The sequence below is a fragment of the Schistocerca piceifrons genome, chromosome X, assembly GCF_021461385.2.
Source record: "Schistocerca piceifrons isolate TAMUIC-IGC-003096 chromosome X, iqSchPice1.1, whole genome shotgun sequence".
Classification (NCBI taxonomy): Eukaryota; Metazoa; Arthropoda; class Insecta; order Orthoptera; family Acrididae; genus Schistocerca; species Schistocerca piceifrons.
In genome coordinates, this window is record NC_060149.1 from 923,414,301 (window position 1) to 923,428,513 (window position 14,213).

Consider the following 14,213-nt stretch of genomic DNA (forward strand, 5'->3'; position numbering starts at 1 on the left):
GCATGGTTACACGACAATAATATCCCTGCCATGGATTGGCCTGCACAGAGTCCTGACCTGGATCCTATAGAACACCTTTCGGATGTTTTGGAACGCCGACTTCGCGCCAGGCCTCACCGGCCGACATCGATACCTTTTCTCAGTGCAGAACTCCGTGAAGAAAGGGCTGCCATTCCCCAAGAAACCTTCCAGCACCTGATTGAACGTATGCCTGTGAGAGTGGAAGCTGTCATGAAGGCTAAGGGTGGGCCAACACCATATTGAATTCCAGCATTACCGATGGAGGGCGCCACGAACTTGTAAGTCATTTTCAGCCAGTTGTCCCGAGACTTTTGATCACATAGTGTATGTATACACTTGGATCACTAGCGGCAGGTGAAAAACTTAAAAATTATTCTATTTACAAGATGCACATGTTGCGTACATATATACATTTACAAGCTACACATACGTTCCATATGAACAAATAAATAAATGTACAAATAATTTTTTCTGTTTATGCTTTGTAATATTTTTCTTGTTTATGCTTTTTTAATTTTTTTCTTTCACACACTAGGGGTCATATATACACTTTTCTTCTTTTTCTTTTTTTATCCTTATTTTTCCAGACATGTTCTATTTGTATGTATATACACTCATAAATAGTACACAAAAATATTTACACGGCATACGCAGTCACACGGACAAACACACACACATACACGCAAAATTACTTACAGTATGATAAAAGGGTCATACTACTACTCTGCACTCTCTCTCTCTCTCTCTCTCTCTGTCACAGTCCCCCACCTCTTCTCTCGCTACAAGAGAACCATGTGAGTGTGGGAGAGTTTCAGTCCCGTCATCACAAATGACCTTTTTATCGTCATGAGGCGACAGACCAATTTTAGACTGCAGCACATTGTACACCTCATGCCCTTTTGACTGAATACTGGTCCATATGCGGCGGCTGCAGAGCAACACCGCGAACACCGCTGTACAGGCACCACAAATAGTCTTCAATAGAGAGGCCTCTCAATGCCATGGGATGCACACCTTTAGCCCACCTCTGGGTGGCACATTCCAATGTGCGATACGCATACATTTTTGAGCGTAGACCTACAAACTACACAATCGGCAACCCATTCGCCTGGTCCTTCATAAGACCAATAACCTTCTTGTTCTGTGGAACAATACCATAAGGATTAATCGGCCGTGTATGTGGACATGTCGAAATCATTCTGTGGTACCTAATTACTTCATACAGATAACAGCTCTTCAGCCAATAGATGAAGCTATCTGTATCCATATAAAGTAATTTAGGATCTGTGAAATGAGTTTTCTCAAACTCATAATGAAAACGGTACATGTGAAGTTTGGATAGGTCTAGTATGCCCATCGCCGCATAAATAGGTTTCATAAATTCTACTGCAGTCTTCGCCATCTCAACAGCAACAAAGTTCTTATGAATATGGCGACCCACTTAAAAGTTGGTCTGGCAATGCATTTTCTTATCCCATAATGCCCATCCTGTTCAGTTATGATCAAAATTTTGCGTCGTTCCCTTGTTTTACCGAAAATTGAATTATTCATTTATTTGTAAAAAGTGTTCTCAAAGTCACATGTCGTGGAAGCTCTCTGTCTCATATTCAAATCAATATACTTCTTCAACCAGGGGACTGCTTGAAGGAGATAGCCTGGGTGATTCTAAACAACTCCATACCCAAGCTGAGACACTGCTGGAGATTACGATAGTGAATAATGTATCCTCACTTATTCCCCAGCGTTGCCATCAGTTATGGTGTGTAGCCTCCTCACGGAACTAGTTGCTCTGGACACAGTGCCAATCGGCGTGTGCATCATGCGAGTTCTGCCTCCACCATATACCATGCATCAGAATCAGCCACCATACTGCTCATGATTTTTCCACCTAATCCCTTGCATTCGTCTTCGGGCACGCATCAAAACTCACCAATCGGCAGTGATTGCTGCATAGTGTGACTGTATAAGTTATTTATGCCCAAGTACATTATGTAACTCGAATCAAGGGATTCATTGAACCTGTCACCCATCTGTGCGTTATTTGCCTTTGCATGCCTATGGACACATTGGCAAAGTCCCCCACGGATCCCACGCTCAAATAAAATGAGCATGTCAGCATCGATCAATAATTCAATGCTGCACTTCGTTTCCTTGAGCATTGCGTCCCAAGACAACCCAAGTGTGGTGTAATAAAAGGCGGGATCCAGCGAATATGTGGCGATGCATAGATTCCGAAATTTCTCGAAAACGTCCGCAAGCAAATGGACGTCTGTGTCCATGTAAAGCCATGTGTACTCTCCTAAAGTGGAGATGTTGAATTCCAGCCAGACATTCACGGCATGCTCACGCTCTGCATCCGTTCTGGCATCGTCTGTAAGGTTTCTGGAGAAGACAGTTATGTCAGGCAGCCTGGTTTCGTTGAGTTTCGCCATACTATCCACATACTCGTATGGGAAAACCGCCTTCCTAGTCGCAAGTTGAAACTTTTCCTCGTCGAGAAATGCAGCTCGACTGATATGCATATCCTCCCAAGGTAGAGTTTCAACGAGATTCTGGAGTGGCGCCTGAATAAAACGTAGAGTATCAAGGAAGCAGAGCGTAATCCTCGGCGTCATTCGTTTGGAGAATGAAATGTATTTCTCGACACTCTCTGGTAGGACACTGACATAATCTATCTCCATGCCGAAATCAGCCAAGTGCTCAACTAAAAAGTGAGCATCATACCAGCTTAAATTATGGAGAAAACGGGTATATGCCTGGTAGCTGGTATTTCAAACTGCACAGATTGTGAGCCACACCACAGAACTTCCCCGTGAGATGACAGTGGTCCCTATAAGGAGTTTCCGCTTTTCTGTTTAACGGCAGTCCACAAATATGACAATCAACTGCGTTATTGAACAAATCTTCATTATTCTTCGATTTGGTCATGGGAACGTCGCCGCTGTAAAGCTTATCAACCTTCCACGAAAGCTTTTAGAGGTCACTGAGCAGCCAAAGTGCAGGAGTATCCCCGACATTAGACTTGTAGTGGTTGAGACTGGAATCATAGGATGATACACTTTGGTACGTTGCTGCATATAGTACATGTTTTATTGTAAAGGTGGTGTGTCAGGCTGCAGGGTCACATTCACAGCAGGTCACAGGAGCAAACAGGCATTCAAATTCAGTGTACACTACAAACAGGCGTCAATGCAGGTGGTGAGCATTCTTGAACTTTATGAATTTGTTTTGCTCAGTAGGTATAATAACACGTACTGGATTCTTGGAAGCGCACTTTACTACATGCGCTGCTAATAACTTGTCTGAGGACAAATAATTCAGGCACCTTAAGCAAATATGCTGCTTATGTTCATGTTTATTCATCTGGACGGAAAGGAGTCGGGACATGTCTTTGATCCAAACATAGTGATAATTATCACCTACAGAAAAGAACAGTATGTTTACGTGCATCTCACACTCTCCGGCAAATTTTGAGAAATGAAGGGGCCCGACAACAGTATGCTTGTCTTGCTCATATGACTTGTTTTTCTTCACCAGGCCATAAATATGAACTGATATTCTGATATTGTGCACCTCAAATTTAGGTATGTCCTGGATCTTGACAGGGAACTCGATACCATTAAAGTTATAACACTTTTGAATGTCAAGTTATCTACTGTTTTTGTGGTGTGCACTCTGGATTCTGTTTAATATTTCTTTCGCAAGCCAGGATTGACCGTGCAAAACAAGCCTCATCCTTTCATTTTGGTTCAAAAATGGCTCTGAGCACTATGGGACTTAACATCTGAGGTCATCAGCCCCCTAGACTTAAAACTACTTAAACCTAACTAACCTAAGGACATCACACATATCCATGTCCGAGGCAGGATTCGAACCTGCGACCGTAGCAGTCGCGCAGTTCCAAACTGAAGTGCCTAGAACCGCTCAGTCACAACGGCCGGCTTTTATTTTGGACATTAATACATTCCCTCTTGTTGGCAATACCTTTAGGTAGCTTGATAACCATTCACCAGATCACAGACATGTGTATGGGTGTCCAGGTGTAGTATTCGACTGAGTACTTTAGCTGAACCTCCGACTTCCATCTCAGAAAACCGGGCCAGTATAGCACTCAAGGTGGATTTGCTAAACCACTCAGCGATAGACGTGCTTGGAATTATCACTCCATTTCGCCCCAAAGATAAGCAGAGTTATCTCTTCAATGCCAGAATCAAGTTTGGGGGCAGTATAATTCGATGCAGAGCATCGCACTGCATTTAATGGTGGATACTGTGGATCATTGACTACCTCAAGGAGCTCAATTTCCATGACAGGCAGGCAGGTCCTTAGCAACCTAACAGGGTCGCGATACCCTCCTTCCGGGTTCTCGATCATTGTGAACGAGATTCGCACCTCAAAGGCGTCTGCAATCACCGAGTATTCTAACTGTGGTATGGTATCACTGATCTGATGGCCTTCACTAAAAGGATGGGAATGGGAACTGCCACTAGCCACAGTATCGTCGCTGTTGCCAATACTATAACTACAACTAGTCGATGGAGTTGGCGAGGTGGACAGGTGGATGTGCTGTACCTCACACGATTGTCGTGGACGTGATGGCGGCGGAAGAGGAGGAGGAGGAGATGCTGTGGAATCGGGCCACTGCAAGGAGCCTGGTTGCTGCAGCCCTGACCTGCTAGCCTGAGGGAGGGCAGCCCGTGGACTTCAGGGCGATGCTGCGGTGGCCGCGGAGGTGGCGGGGGTGGCGGCTGCTTCCCACGCTACGACTAGCGGCGCTCTTGCCGGCGAAGTACGCCGCACAGGACCTCGTTTAGACGTTGTAGATTCGCAGCCTCCGGTACCCGAGCCACCGCATATTGTGGGAATTGTTCCCCTGACTCAAACGCTGTAGAATAATGAAAAACAAAATTAAGTACAACCTTCTAGACGTCATCTGCTGTCGCTACTGCTGCAGGGAAAGAAAGAATACTGTGTATTTGTAAGGAGAGTGAGTATATATTACCTATGTCGCTCAAGCTCCCTGACGTCTCACTCATCTCCTTATGGAGGTGGAGGTCTTCCTCCATCTCCACCACACACTGTGGCATTTCGTCCTCGCCTGAATTTGCGAAGATCCATCGACTCATTTCCCCTATATCACCTGCAACATAATGTTTTAATAATAATAAAACATACGCTCACAGATACTATGGGAAACAAAAAGAATACTTTTTTAGAATATATACTTCCAAGAGATCTGCAATGGTTCTGGGATATCTCCAGCACATACCTTTCCCTGCCCCTCTTCTTCATATGTCAGGAAAACATCTACAACAACAAAGAATATATACCATATTATGTATATGGATAAATTTAATTATGCATACACAATACTATACGAAATTCTTAGCGAAATGAAAAAAGAAGTAACGTTTATCGATTATGATCCTCGAAATCATCTACAACAACACCAACGACAACATGTTACGCAAACGATGAAATTTTTTAGAAAGAAACTATGTATAAGCGACATGTACTGCAACAATACGAAAGTGTCAGTGAAAAAATAACATTTATCGATTTTGGTCCCTCTAAATCATTTACAACAACCTCGGACTCGTATTTGATGAAAGATGTATATACTGCTTACAATGATATTGCTGCTGCTAATGCAGCTGATGCCACGGCTGTTGCTGTTGCTGCTGCTAGTGTTGTTGCTGCCACTGCTGTTGCTGCAGCTGTAGACTTTCGGCATCTTCAGTTAACTGCTGGATGTATGCTGAAACAATAAGGCATATATCCAATACGAAATTCTTAGTGAAAAAAGTTACAGTCATCGATTTTAATCTCTCAAAATTATCTACGGACTTGGTGGTCACACCAGCACTACAAAGATGGAATATATACTTACAATACTGTCGATGCTGTTACTGCTGATGCACCAGCTTTTGCATTTGTATCTGCTGTTACATTACAGGATTCATTTCATCCATGCTTTGGTAGTAGAATCATTTTGTAGGTTCTGGACCACTAGAACAATCTCATAAAAAATAAAAAATACTAATGATCCAGAACCTACAAAATGATTCTATTTTCCCTTTTACCTAATAATAATATAATTTAATAATATAATAATAACTATATTAAAAATCATTTGTTTTATATACATTTCCCATAGGTGAAGGTAATGTAATCAAATAAATTAGGTAATCAACTATTATCTAAAAAAAAAATTTTTTAAAAAAGCATTTTTAGACCATTTTCTTAGCACCAAAAAATGTCCTATTTTTGATGTGTTTTTGAAAATTATATTAAAGAATAAGTACATAAAATTATTTACTTTCTGCTTTAGCTGCTATAAGATTATATAGATGAAGTAAATATGATTTCAGGGTCTAAATTTTTAGACAATGGTTTCTTAAAAAATCTAAATAAAATAGGTATGAAATTTCCTTTACTTGCAGCTACTTTTTGAATGTAAGTAAATTAATTAAAACGAAAGTAAATTACTTTAAACATTTTACATTGTGAACATAAGTAAATTAATTAAAATAAATTAGTTAACAAAGTACATTTCATAAAAAATATTTTTAATGTAAACTACAAATTTATTTTTGTACAAATTAATAAAAATTTTCCTATATAAATGGAGACTACTTTAATCAAGAAGCTAAATGATTTAAGTATTTCTAAAGAAATTATAAAAGTAAATGAGCTAGAGATAAATGTATTATATAATATTACAGACTGTGAATAATTAAATAATAGATTTGGAGAACAACTTCGCCTAGCACTTACCAATGATTTTAAAGTTATTTCATCAAATAGATTTTCTAAATTAGTTCACGATTTTGATTTTGATATAATTAAAAGAGGACAAATGAAATTAAAATATAAGGGAATGAAGAAACTTCAAAATAGAAATAATGAATTTCATGATATAGAGTTCGCAATATGATTATGCAATTTTGAAATTATAGCTAAATGATTTATTTTTATTTTTTATAAATCTAATAAAAATTGTATCTTATAAATGGAGAACAAAAACGAAATGCAAGCTAAAGAAGAAGATACTTATGAACTAATAGATTATGATGATGATGAATGTTAGTGATGATTATTTTTAAAATAATTTATATGAATGATTTAAAATTAAAAAAATTCTTTTTTACAATTCTAATAAATTTTTTTCTGTATAAATGGAGCAAGCTTAAGACTGCATCAAGTTATGTGAAAACTAAATTATGTAAATATTGTAATACAGAGTAATCAATTGATAATTTTACTTTACAAAAATACACAAAAGATGGTTACAGAACTATATGTAGACCATGTTTAATTAAATATCATGTATAAAATTACAACAAAAATCGAATTCCTTGTATATGTGGAAAAAGTGTTGCTAAATATTATTACGAGGAACATGTAAGACGAAATCCAAGTGAAGAACATACGAAAATGGAAAATCAACCTACAATGAACAATGAACAAACTATAAGTGAAGAAAAAAAGAAATGTAAAATCTGTGAAGAAATTAAAGATTTAAATTGTTTTTATATGAATCCATCACATAAAGATAAACATAAAAATAAATGTAAGAAATCTACTTTACAATCTATAAAGAATAAGAAAACGTTAACTTTAAATAATATGCCACTATGATTAATTATCTATTATACAATACTACTTATCTATGTATTTAATAAATATCATTTTATTAATAAAAATATTTTTAAAAATGTAATAATATTTTTGTAATAAATAGAAGAACAAAGTAATTGATTGTTAAACTAAATAGTAAACTAATTCTTTTAAAAATTAATTGATAGTTAAACTAATTCTTTTTGATTAAATATTTATTAAATAATAATCCTTTTCCATCTATTAAATAATTATCATTTTATTAATAAAAATTAATTTTTAAAAATCTAATAATTTTTTTTGTAATAAATAGAAGAGCAAAATGGAAAGTAGCATTGCTACTCAACTAGAACAACTTGCTAATCAAAAACAACAATTTCCTGTTAGATAATTTTGTAGAATAAATTTTTTTAAGACGATATTCAAGTTTACTTAAAGCTGATTTATTCAGATTTATTATATTGTTAGAAATCATCCAATTATTTTTGGGAATAATACATCTGGTCATAGATTGAAACTGTTTCAGCTGTTGGTGAATTAAGTGAAAATAATACAAATATTGTTGGAAATAATATGTCTGAAGTAAGAGAAAATCATAAAAATCATATAACTGAAGTATGTAAAAAATATAAAAATACTGTTAATATTTATATACCTGAAGAAGTAAGTGACAATCAAAGAAATATTGTTAAAAATAATAAAGTCAAAGTAAGTGATAATCTTTGGAAAAAGTGACCATAGTATGATATTTATGATGTTTTTCTAACTACAGAAGATAAAGCATTAAGTGGAATATTCCCATTTTCTATAAATATAGTTCAGAAACATAATAAAAGATTACTTAGTTGAAAAAGCATTTGCAAACAGATTACAAACTATAAATTAGATTTAAAACAGCCGACCCGTTGCAAAGGATATCCTTTGCAACGGGTCGGCTGTTTTAAATCTAATTACGTGGAACCGTTGCTGTTACGCAGCTATGTTTAAAATAACAAACTATAAACTTAAAAAATAGTATAGATCTACTGGTTCCTAATCATTTCTTAAATGCAGTAAAAGCAAAAAGTTTTAAAATTGTTAAAGACTATTTGAAAGTGCATGATGGTGTAAAGATGTATATTAATTTATATTGTGAATATAAACTACTAACAAATGAAATAAATGAAAAATTTTAAGAATTTGACAACAAACACCAAACTATACTATTTCAACAGAAAAAGATTTTAATAAAAAAAATTAAGTATTATAGAAAAAATATCTAAGTTTCAAGCACAAGGATTAGGATTGTCATTAAAAATAACAGAATCTAAAAAGGAAAAACATGTAAATCTACTTTATTTCAACAAAGATGTAAAAAATTAATCTACACTTCTATCAAGTCAAATTACCAAACATGAAACACTAAAATTTATTTGTGATTAATGTTTACTAACTTTTAATAGTAAACAACATTTAGATGAATACACAAAAAATTGTTTAACTAATAAACCATTAAAAGTTGAAATGCTACGTAAAGGAGAATCGTTTTATTCAAAAAATTATCAATATACACAAAAGTTCCATTTGTTACTTATGCCAATTGTGAAAGTTTACTTTTAAAAATGGATAATTGTGAACCAAATACAGAAACACCATATACAATGAAATAACAAAAACATGAACAGAGTGGATTATGTTATATGTATATATATATATATATATATATATATATATATATATATATATGGATATTATTCTGTTGTTTATAGAGGACCAAATTGTCATAAAAATTTATAGAATGTAAAAAACAAGAGGTTGAAGAAATTGGAAGAATTTATTCTGAAATTGAAGAAAAGAAACCACTTCCACTTGATGAATATAAAATGTTTCATAAATCTAGATTTTGTACACTATGTAAATGTCCTGATTCAAAAAAGAATAAAAAAGTACACCATCATAATCATTTAACTGGAAAATATATTGCTGCATTATGTAATATGTGTAATTTAAAACTAAAACAACCTGATTTTGTACCTATTTATTTACATAATTTATATGGTTATGATTCACATCTTTTTGTAAAAGAACTTGGTTATGATAATAAATCAATAGAACGAATACCAAATAATGAAAATATATATATTAGTTTCAGTACACATACAAAAAAATTAAAAATGAGATTTGTTGATACAATTAGATTTATGGTATCATGTTATTTAAAGAAAAATTAATTAAAATATTAAAAAGTATGTTTCCTCAGAAGTATTTAACTTAGTAGAAAAAGTGTTTATCCATATGATTACATGGGTTCTTGGAAAAAATTTGAAGAAGCATAATTACCAACAAAAGATAAACTTTATAGTGAATTAAATGATTGTGACATAAGTAATGAAGATCATGAACACACAAAATTAGTTTGGGAAAAATTCAATAAAAAAAATCTTGGTGAATATCATAATTTATATCTTGAAACTGATGCATTATTGTTAAGTGCAGTTTTGAAAATTTTAGAAAAACATATATACAAACAAATAATCTAGATCCTATTTGGTATTTTACAGTACCAGGTATATCTTGGCACACAATGTTAAGAATGACTAATCAAAATCTTGAATTATTACTTGATTATGATATGCTTCTAATGGTTGAAAAAGGAATAATAGGTGGAATTTCACAATGTTGTAAAAGATATGTAAAGGCAAACAATATATATTTAAAAGATTTTAATAATAATGAAATTTCTATAAATTAATGAATAATTCTGTATTTGATAAAACAATGGAGAATATAAGAAACAGACAAAATATAAAATTGGTTTCAAATTGTAAACTATGTGATAAACTTGTAACTAAACCAAACTTTATACATAGAACTAAATTTACTGAAAATCTTGCTCCTATCCAGATGAATAAAACTAAGATAATATTTAATAAACCTATTTATGTCAGATTAAGTATACTCAACTTATCTAAACAATTAATATATGATTTTCATAATAGAGTTATGAAATCTAGGTATGGAGGAAATATTGAATTATGTTATCAAGATACCAATAGTTACGTTTATAATAATAAAACTGAAGATTACTCTGAAGATATGAAATCAATGATCGATTATTTTGATACAAGTGATTATCCAACAGATAATATATTTGATATTCCACAAGTAACAAGAAAGGGTCTTGGTAAAATGAAATATGAATGTAATAGAACAATAATGGAAGAATTATGTGGTTTCAGAGCAACAATGTAACCTTATAAAGGTGGTGACAATATAAAAAAGAAATCTGATGGCATTAAAAATTTTGTTGGTAAAAACAAAAGAAAGTTTAGAAGAGTATAAAGATTGTTTATTTAACAATATAGAGCAATATATAAAATTTCATTCAATAAAAATTGAAAAACATGAGATATATACAATCTGAGTAAACAAAAAACACTAAACCCAAATGATAATATAAGATATGTATTGGAAAATAAAATAGATACGTTACCATATGGTCATTATAAGTTATTAAATTAATAAAATTATTTCTATATACAATTATTGTTATAGAAAATCAATTAAATTTTTAATATATTAATTTTTTCTATATAAATGGAAACTTTTTATGAAGATCTAATAAAACATAAAAATTTTTGTTTAAAAAAACTAGAAGGAATGAAAAAATTAAACACAGAAATAAAGCAATTAAAAGAATATAGAATTGCAATGAAAGATGAAAGTATTAAACTAAAAGTTGAAATAATTAAAGTAAAAGATTAAATAATTAATGTACAAAATCATCAAATTCAATAATTTATGGAATTAGTTAAATCTCATTTACAAAGCAAATGATTTTCAAACAAATTAATTGTTAAACTGTTTCTTTGGAAGAGCAAAGAGCTGTCTTCAGACCGCATCTTTATAAAATTACTTTATTTTTATAATATTACTTTATTTTTACTGACCCAACTACTGTGTGAATTATCAAAACTTAACCATTTAACATAAACTTTATCTCCTTTCTTTCTTAAAACTGGATATTTCGTTTTCTGTAGTTCTTGTTCATATCAATTTCCGTTTATATCTTTTATTTTATATGTAATTGGATTAGAATAAATAACATCTTCAATTTCAAATATTTCTGTTGACCAATTACCTGTATATCCTTTTTCTAAAAGATCTTTAAGTTTACTAATTCTAACTTCACCGCCTGTTTTAAATTTAGCTTGTTCATTAGATATAATATTACTTATTTTTAAATTTTTTTCATTAACCTCTATGAGTTTCATTATTATTGTAGAATGTTTTGTATTATTGTATTCATCAGCTAGATCTTTAACTAGATCGATCGATTAATAATTTCCGTTTTTCTTTAATTGTTCTCTTAAATCGTTCAACAACAGATAGTTTTAACTCTGAAAAAGTTGAATAATGATTAATGTTATATTTTAATTAATTCTTTAAATTCTTTGTTATAAAATTCTATAACATTATCTGTTAGTAAATTATTTGCCTTTCTATCTATAAACATTTATGAAAAGCATCAACTATATTCTTAGATGTCTTATCTTTAACAGGGAAAGCTAATGCATATTTTAAAAAAACGTCAATTATTGTTAATAAATATTTATAACCTTTGTTTATTTTAGAAACTCCTTTTAAATTACCAGAGTCTATTTCAACTAAATCAGCTTGACATAAATCATCTATACTAAAAGATATGACATTGCTTCTTTTAAAATTCTTTCTCAATGATTTATGTAATTCATTAATTATATTTTCACAAACATTATTATTATATAAATCTTCACCACCAGTTACAAAATTTCTTTAACAAATTTACTTCTTTTTACTTTTACATATTGTACCAAGACCTTCAATTCTATGTCTATCATTTTTGTTGTTGCGCTATGTGGATTATGTGTATCAGTGAAGTTTTTACACTTCAAACAATAAATATGATAGTCGTGAGGATTTTCCATTTACTTAGATAAGATATTTATTAAATTTTAAAAATTTGTTAAAGTTAACATTATGATTTATCTAACAATGTTATATCTTCTATTTCTTCTAAATCTTCGCCTTCTTTCTTATGTAAGCCTTTATTAATTTGTGATTCTAATGTTTTAAATTTACTTACTTGTGAATTAACTATATTTAATATTTCAATGATAATTTTTTGCATTTGAATTTTTTTATTATTATATTGTTCTAAAACACCTTCGATAATACAATTTCTTTGCTTCAAATCTTGTTATAATCTTCTTTATTAACATAGTTATTAAATTGTGATAAAATATTTGAGTATTCTTGTTTTGTAACAAAATTTAATAGTTCATTAACAACATAATGTTTGTTAACTACATCTTTTGCATCAACTGGATCATTTACATTAACAAGTCTTCTATTTTTAAAACTAATATAAGATTTTCTTCATTTAAAATAGTATTAAAGTCTTTTTGAAACTGTTTAATTACATTACTTATCTTTAGATGTATTGATGATTGTAGTTGTTTAACATTATTTTCAATATTATCTACATTTAATGTACATGTATTAACTACTTGTTCATTTTGTTTAAATAAAAATGTCTTATTTCCAAAAATGTCCATTTATTAAATCCAAAATAACATTAAAATTATAATTCTCACACAGCAATTTTAAAACGAATAATCATGAATGTCCACATAATACATCATCAAATTTTTATATTCTTTCTGTATTGTAAAATAATAAATCTTTTACTAAATAATTAACTAATTGTTTTGGTATATTACCACCAATTGAATCAAAAACAACTTTTTTATTTTTATTTTTAAAATAACAAATCCAGTGTGTACCAGAATTATCAGATGTATCTAAATTGACTATACTTTATTCAATTTTAAATGGATTATCTACTAATTCATCAATCATTAATACACCACAAAAGTTTTTAATTTTTAAGTGTTTAGTAAGTTCTTGTATATCAAAATTATTTAATGCATTAGGATAATTATTAATTACTTTTTAGAATTTTTTTGTTTTCTCTATTCCATTACCAGCTTTCTTTTCCATTTCTAAGTTATGTAATTTTTGTTTCTTCTAATTATTTATCATCTTTCTTCTTATTTATAACTGCATTTGTAATTGCTGCAGATCCACCAGCTAACGAACTAGTTGTGCTAAATAAGGTAAGGCAGCTAATAATAATGGTAAAACTCCACCTTCATGTTGTCTTAGTCCTTTACTATCTTTCTTTTTTGTTAAATATTTAATAATTTTCTTAAGAACAGGAATCGCTAATGTTACAAGTAAATTTCCACCAACTTTCTTCTCTTTTTTCATTTTTGAACATCTGTAAAAAATGTTTCAATTGAATTTAATTGTTCATTATTTAATTTTTTATTTAATCGACTTTGGTTTAGTTTTACTACTAGGTAGCGAAGTATAATCAATTCTAAAGATATTAATTTATTTAGTTAAAAATTTAATAAAAATTTTTATATAGTTAAAAATTTAATAATGATTTTATATATAGTTTAAAAATTTATAATCGTCAACCATTTTCATCTACATAAACATTAATTCCCATACCTAATTTTCGTTTTCCATACATTATTCTTCTA